The sequence below is a fragment of the Pollicipes pollicipes genome, unplaced genomic scaffold (assembly GCF_011947565.3).
Source record: "Pollicipes pollicipes isolate AB1234 unplaced genomic scaffold, Ppol_2.1 Scaffold_4219;HRSCAF=4965_pilon_pilon_pilon, whole genome shotgun sequence".
Classification (NCBI taxonomy): domain Eukaryota; kingdom Metazoa; phylum Arthropoda; class Thecostraca; order Pollicipedomorpha; family Pollicipedidae; genus Pollicipes; species Pollicipes pollicipes.
In genome coordinates, this window is record NW_023596448.1 from 19,177,206 (window position 1) to 19,185,718 (window position 8,513).

Sequence of the window (8,513 nt, forward strand, 5' to 3'; positions counted from 1 at the left end):
ATACGAGCGTTACTCTAGTCAGTTACACAATCGTGTTCGCCGTGCGATTGCGCGTCGAATGATATATAGTAACACATTTGTGCGGTGCTGGAAACATATAGCATTCTTTATGGCCGCAAATTTCCATGGTTTTGTTTCTGAGAACCGCCCCGTTTGAAAGCAGATTCCGGTGCAGACGATACACACTGGCTGGAACAAACATTACGTGACATTCTTGTCAACATGCAAGTGATCGCAACTGTGCCCGCGGTCCACTTTACCAAGGGTGCAAAGTCTTTGAACTGGGATCGGTAGTACAAGAAGCAGATTTTGACGGTAGGATTTGCATCCAACTTGCAACTAGTTTGGTAACTATAGTTCATTTTCAGATCATATGATATTGTGTGGAATGGAATATTGTGATTACTTGTAGACTGTGGCTCGTGGTCATCAGTCAACGTGATGTACTTACTCTATTTCCTTTATCCCTGTTTTTGTGCAAACACCAGCAACCTTATTAAGGGTTAGTTTTGTCGAAAGTCGAGTAGGCAGCTAAATTGTATACCTGCAAAAAAAGCATCTTGAGAAAGCCACACCTGGCTTATAGAGCATAGATCTCGTACAACTGAAGTATTCTCATACTCGTTGGCTTTTCTGAGCCCTTCAATGTTGACTTACAAACAGAAATTACTGGACCAAATAAATCCAGACAAGTTTACGTATAACGAGCAGTAATTATCGTCACACATCGAATCTGATATCATGTTACTTTTGTTCTAACTGGTAACCTATAGAAAACTTATATTCTTGTCCTAATAGCTTCTGCATATGTTAACCCAGTCCGCAAATGCTCCGCAAGCCTATCAAATGAATACGCCTGGACTGGCATATAGAACAATTGGCTGCAATATAAGGTCGCATTAAAAAAAACAGCGTGGGGAACGGGGGGGGGGGGGGGTGGCGTGATAAAGGTTAACGCACGTTTTCCCAACAGTGGCAAGTTCATTGGTTGCATCATCATGGCTCTGGTGGTTATACCACTTCGTCAGCGAAAGCAGTATCGTTGGTTATCAATAACTGATATTACTGTCTGTGACCTACACCCCAGTGTGGGCTTTCCACAAAAGGCGGCTTGCATTCACTTGAAGTGGGAGGTCATTCTTCCGCAGCCAAACAATTTGAACTCAACAAAATGATTTAAATGTTTATGTTCAGTTGAAAACCGAGATGAACTCAAGTGGCCGAAATCGCGAGAGACATCAAGTTTTCGGGGTGGGTTTCAGGCGCCGCCACCGCCATAGGCCATGAGGCACAGGCGGCGATATCAACATCACAAGGGGCGCCACTGGAAATGCTTCTATCCTTTGCACCCCCAGTAGCAGATGTTTGATCAGCTTTGCCAGCTATGCCCGCATTCATTTCCTATCTTCATCCGTCTGTCATCGTAATCTCCCGGCACCGGATCGCAGACGGAGAGCGCGACCGGGCGTCCGGAATATCTTCTCCCGCATTCGCTGGAGACGAGGGCTGTCGATCGCAGACCACCTTCCCGAATTCGGGAAGGTTGCCAACGGCGAATGCGCGGACGACCCAAGTTGCAACAAGATGCTCTGCAATGTGTCATCTTAGCTGGTGTCATCTTAGCAATGTGTCATCTTGACGGGGCTGATGCGGCTTCCGCCGACGGCCTTTCCTCCGCCCATGCCCACCATGGGCAGCGGGGTGAGCAAAGCGCTTAACCCTATTGGCGGCAGGATACACCTTGCCCTGAGATTATGGAAGTATGGCTTCTTTGTATAACACTGTCGGGTGTAAATGCGCTGCAGAGCCTGAGCACATCCGTATGTCTTTTTACCATTTTCTATAATGAAACATGACCTATAATGAATACAAATCTGTTCTGACCAGCATCATATCTGATACGTCCCATACATGAGGACCAGAATATTGAACTCATTTTTGAACATTGGAGGGGTTACTGGAGCGTCCTCTCGCTTCCTCGGGTTGCCTTGGTTGGCCGGCCGATGCCATGTCACCAAAATGGCGCGCCGTCAGGCTGGCAACATGAAACGCCAACGCATCCTATGGTTGTACTAGCGAACGCCATACAGACCACACGCCTGACAATGACCATGGCCGCGGGCTGTGCATATCAGTGTTGCACGCCTTGCGGCCAGATGTCTCTGCCGGAAGCGGTTCATTCAAACATCGACTGCGCGCCGTCCAATGATCGGCTGTGTTCCGTGTTCCAGCGCACGGGCACCGCGGCCGGAGGCCGTGCGGCCTGGCCGGCCTGGCACCAGTCCTCAGCTGCATGGGCGTCTTCGCTTCCGAAGCGCGGCCGCGCTCTAGCACGTGACGCGGCGCGACGCCGCACTCAACTTCCAACAAGTCGGAAACTCAACTCCCCAGATGCCGTGAACGCGCCACTACCGCAGACACAGTACGATCAACTGGGTTCTCGTCGCCCGGTGCGACAGCCATCTAGCGCCCATGCTTACAATCTCTCGTAGAGGCGGCATGCAGAATTTCGACCGTAGCGGACACGCGTCCCGGCGTCAGTTGCGCGCTAACGGGCACGGAGGGAGGAGGTGTCATGCGTCTCGGTAACAATGTGCACCTATTGACTTTGACGGTGCGCTGTCACGTGACCGATGTCTGGTCACGTCATCCGTGATCTCCAATCGCGTGACGTGACGAACAACGCACATGCGTCGTCGGTGCCGGCGAGCGCTCCATGGGCGCCAACCGTCGGCGACATCCGGCCACGCGCGAGTGTGTCGATGCAACCGCTGCCCGTTTCGACCAACGCATATTTCGCGGACGACTCAACGTGCAACAAGATGCTCTGCAAACAGTCATGTGAGCTGGCGGCCATGCGCGGCGGGGTGAGCACTGCTCGTCGTCGGTCGTAAATCACTCGCCGATCCGGCGCACGAAGCAGGCGCGTGCACGTCGGCCTTCCAGAGCGAGAGCGGCCGGCACGACACAAATGAACCTGTTGCAGTTGCATCTGCATAGAGTTTCGGCATTTTGGGTCAGATCAAAGTGTAGTGCGGCCGCCACTTCCCATGTCCTAGTGTTTTATTTCTTCTGTGTATTTGTGTAATCACCGCATCACGAGATATTCCCCCGCCCCGCACCACCCCCCTCCCCCCTAGAGTTGTATGACAACTGTGTGGGTGCAATTGATCGTATGTTCTCCGTGTTTTGGTGCAGTCGAATGACAGTCACGAGATGCTGCCCCATTGCTTGAATTATGTTCTACTTTTTCTCATCTAATCCGTGTGTTGGTGTATTTACGTGACAATGATCAAGACATTTCCCTCCCCCCCCCCCCCCACCTGTTTTTCTGCTAGCGGCGTGTGTGCACGTGCTGTACTGATTGATATTTGATCTGTGCATTAGTGTAATCATATGGAATCATGACGAGATTCTTCCCATGAACCCCGACTGTGTAGCACCCTGGCGTGTAGCCTCGGCCCGTTCCCTGAGCTGGGCGGCCGGCTGTCGGTTTGCCACTTCACTGCAATGTCCGTTGTGACATGTGTGTCGGGTGACATGACGTGTTGATGGTGACGGGGTTGATAGTGACGTGTTGATTGTGACGGCGATTTTCGACCGTAGCGACGCCCGCCCCGGCGTCAGGTGCACGCCCACACTACGCGGAGCGAGCACGTGTTCTGCCGCTAGCCAACACTGAGCACCTATTGATAATGACGGTGTGCTGGCACGTGGTCCGTGATCGCCAGTCGGGTGACGTGACGTACGCCGCACTGGCGTCGTCGGCGCTGGAGACCGCTCCATAGGCGCAAGCCGTCGGCGACCTGCAGGCACGCGCCAGTGTGCCGACGCAACTGCCACGTGTCTCGACCAACGGCGATTGCGCGGACGACCCAAGTTGCAGCAAGCTGCTCGGCAATGTGTCATCTTAGCTGGTACTATTGGGCGTCGGACAGATCACTGCTCGCCGTCGGTCGCTAAGTGCTCGTCGACGCGGCGCACGCGGCGAGGCGCGTACACCGTGTAGATACAGCTCAATGACTCTAGCAAACAGACGGCCCGCTGGCTGGCGAGTCCTTAAAATTCAGACGAACACATCAAGGGAATGCTCCACATTTGTACGCGTTTTAAACTGAAATAGCCATCTTGAAAATCATTCAGTGCAATTTACAGCCCTGCCGTTCCTAAGACCTAAACCCGTTAGTATCTGAGGTAGGCGCCCCGCCAATTTGCATAAGCCTTTCATGCAGACTTTTTCACGTTTACCCAGGCATTCACGACGCCAAAATGACACCATTCAAGCCCTGCCACTACATTGGCCATACGGTGTTCAAGGACAGCACAAATGTAATTGCCGAGTTGTTCATGCCTGGCGTTTTGGGAGCACGATTTCCAGACATAAGTGCCGTAAACTGGGTCTCCAATCAATGTTTTGCTCCACGTTGCACGTTAAAGCACCCTTCGATTTTCATTGGTTCGTTAGACATGACTTTCGAACATTTTAGTAGCCGAAAAACGGCGGTTTTCAATCTGAAAATGCACCCGATTTGTACGCGTCCTGGATTTTACATTACCCTTCATATGGGTCGAAAAAACATATGTTTCTAAAATGGGCCGCTATTCGCATCAAAGTGGTCGCGGCGAGATTTGCGGTTACTTGCATGTTGACAACAAAGCCACTAAATGATTGCTCCACCACTGTGTATCGTCTGCACCGGATATCTGCTTTGAAACGGAGCCGCTTTCAGAAACAAAACCATGAAAATTTGCAGCCATCACGAATGCTATATGTTTCCAGCAACGCGCAAATGTTTTACAATAGATCATTGGACGTGAAATCGCATGGCGAACACGATTGTGTCACTAAAATATTAACGCACGTCTTGTTTTAAAGTTATTTCCAAAAAACACTCTCAAACGGCGCTCGATGTTGATTTTGCAATTGCTGCACAAGCTGCTTGTACGCACTTAAACAATTGCCGCTGCAAGTGCACACGAAATGGACTATGCCCATTCATTTAGAACTAAAAAAGTCGCGTTTGGAAAATTTTCATTTTTCGATAACATGGCCCACCTAAAAAACTTTCCGTTGGCACCGGGGAGGAAAAACGTCATCAACAAGTGGTAAGATCGGTTCACATCGTTTCCAAATTAAAGCACCCCTCTATTTTTATTGGTTCGTCACGTATGAGTTTCGAACATCTTTCTAGCCGAAAAACGGCGGTTTTCAATCTCAACATGCATCCGATATGTACGCGTGGTGGATTTCATATCAGTACTCATATGGGTCGAAAAAACGTCCGTTTCTAAAATGGGCCGCCTTTCGCATCAAAGTGGTCGCGGCCACATTTGCAATTATTTGCATGTTGACAACAACGCCACTAAATGCTTGTTCAACCACCGTGGATCGTCTGCACCAGAAATCTGCTTTCATACAGAGCCGCTTTCTGAAAGAAATCCAGGGAATGTTCCGGCCATCAAGAATGCTCTATGTTTCCAGCAGCGCGCCAATGTTTTACAATGCATCATTCGACGTGCAATCGCACGGCAAACACGATGGTGTATCTTAAAACCTAACGCACGTATAGTTTTCACGTTGTTTCCAAAAAACTCTCAAGCGGCGCTTCATGTTGATTTTGCAATTGCTGCATAAGCTGTTTGCCTGCACAGAAACACTGCCTGCGGCAATTTAACACTAATTGGACAATGCACTTTCATTCAGAAATGAAAAAAATCGCCTTAAAAACCTTTTCATTTTGTTCGACAAAATGGGCCCCCAATAGTCTCGGACGGCTCCCGGGGTGCAAAAATGCTGTCAATATGTGGTAGCATCGGTTTACATTGCTTGCAAGTTAAAGCACAATTGGATTTTCATTGCTTCGTTAGATATGCGTTTGGAACATTTACTAGCCGAAAAACGGCTATTTTCAACCATAATATCCATCCGAATTCTAAGCGTCCTGGATTTAATATTGGCACTCATCGGGGTCGAAAAAACGTCCTGTATGAAATGGGCCGTTTTTGCATCAAAGTGGCCGTGGGCAGACTTGCGATCACTTACATGTTGACAACAACTCCACTGAAAGCTTATTTCACCACTGTGTATCGTCTGCATCTGCTTTCAAACGCAGCGGGTCTCAGAATGAAAACCATGGAAATTTACGGCCATCAAGAATGCTATATGTTTCCAGCAACGCACTAATGTTTCACGATATATCATTCGACGCGCAATTGCACGGCGAACACGATGGTGTCACTTGAAACATCACCAGACGTATAGTTTTAAAGTTATTACCAAAAAACTCTCTCAAACCTAAACAACTCAGCTTTTCGAAATTTTAATTTTTTCGACTTAATGGCCCACAATATTTTCGGAAGGAATCCGGTGAGCAAAAATGTTGTCAACGAGTGGAAACATCTGTTTACATCGTATGCAAGTTAAAGCACCCTTCGATGTTCATTGGTTCGTTAGATAAGTGTTTGGAACATTTTACCAGCCCAAAAACTGCTGTTTTTAATCTGAACATGCATCCAATTTGTACGCGTGCTGGATTTCATTTTGGCCTTCATATGGGTCGAAAGAACGTCCTTTCCTGAAATGGGCCGTTTTTCGCATCAAAGTCTCCGCGGCCAGATTTGCGATTACTTGCATGTTGACAACAACGTGACTGAATGCTTGTTCCACCACTGTGTATCGTCTGCACCGTAAATCTGCTTGGAAATGGGCGGCTCTCAGAAACAAAACCATGGAAATTGGCGGCCAACAAGTGTGCTATACATTTCTAGCAACGCACTAATGTTTTACTATATATCATTTAACACGCAATCGCACGGAGAACACGATGGTATAACCTAAAACATTAACGCACGTATAGTTTTAAAGTAAGTACAAAAATCTCTCTCAAACTGCGCCCGATATTGATTTTTCATATGCTCCACAAGCTGTTTGCCTGCACAGAACCACTTGTCGCAGCACTTACAGAATATGGGCCATGCCCTTTAATTCAGAACTGCAGAAATCGCGTTTGGAAAGTTTTTATTTTTTTGAAAAAGTGTTTATTTTTTCGAAAAAAGTGCTTTTTGTGCGTGTGTGACATGTGACATTAGTGTGTGCGTGTGTGACATTTTGTGCGTGCAGACATAAGGCTACAAGAAAATGAGAGCCCACATGCAACCTACATGGACGCGATGCCAGCTGGCCCATGCTCAGCCCATACGGACCCCAGTCTAACAAGCGGTCCCATGTTTTATAACAGTTATTGTCGATGCAGTGAAACCAAAACAATAAAGACATTGCCTTCAACATGAGTTTGTGAGTGGCAACTTGATTGCGCATGCAACAAAAGAGTCAGGCCAAATGAGCCCCAGATTAAGCCTGAATATCTGCCTATCTGCAGCCATGTTGACATGAGGCCAACTGGCCCATATATGACCCATATGGATCACACGGAAGCAAACATTGCCTCATCGTGTGTTGTCTCTTCTCGACATGATTCATTGGGACGGGAGAGTACAATACACAACTAGTTGTACATGCAGAACAATGCAAGGATGAGATCGCCCCATGTGAGACAAGGCTCGAGACCAGCTAAAAGCCCACTTCTAGCCAATGCTCACGTTACCCAGATGACCGACTTTGAGCTAATGTGGGTGGCATTTGGGAACGCTCGCGGGGACAACAGATTTCAATGAAAGATGCTGTGTAGACGATTGTTTGTCGTTGGAAATTTGTGAAGTGCTTCTTCTTTGCGCAAGATGTGGCCGTTTGCAATAAATAAAAGGCCACATATAGCAATGTTGGGAGATGTTGCACGTTTTTCCTATAGGTCCATCAAGATGGCAGAGCAAAAACCCAGGAAACCAACCCACCCGACTATGACGCGGCCCGTGTGTCGGCGGCAAGCAGCGGTACTCGGATGACCGCCGGCACACCTAGCGGAAGCAAATCGATACACAGGTATAATGTCCAACAACAGATGGCAGGAAGAACAAACAACTATACCGTTAAGACAAACTTAATAGCGTGGAACATTCCGTCCAGTACGTCAAGACTGAAGCTCAGACATCCAAAGGGAAATAAATAATTGATGTGATGCGTACCAAAGCAAGGTTATTACCTACCAAATGTACTCGTATAGCAGTGGGAAGAGCCGCGTGTCGGTCCAATGTTGTTGGAAAGTTTTTATAAGAGGCGAAAGAACCACTGACCCGCGGGCTATCATCAGTCGATCCGGTGGCCAAAGATCCGTATGACGCGACCTCAGCAAGCGGTTTGCTCCTTTTGAGGGTCTCGGCGGGGGGGTGCTTCGCATCGTCGGTTTCGTCGACTTTCCATTCGCGCTAACTCCGAGCACACTTTTTCGCTTAGTTTTTGTTGTCTTCTCGCTCCCCCAATATGGGGAAGCGAGGCAAACGTAAGTAAGGGTGACATCGACACCGACTCGAACTCGGCCTCTGACCTCGATGATGCCCTGGACGTAGACGATGGGAGTGTCGCCAGCCCCGCTTATCCGTCCACCAACTGATGACCC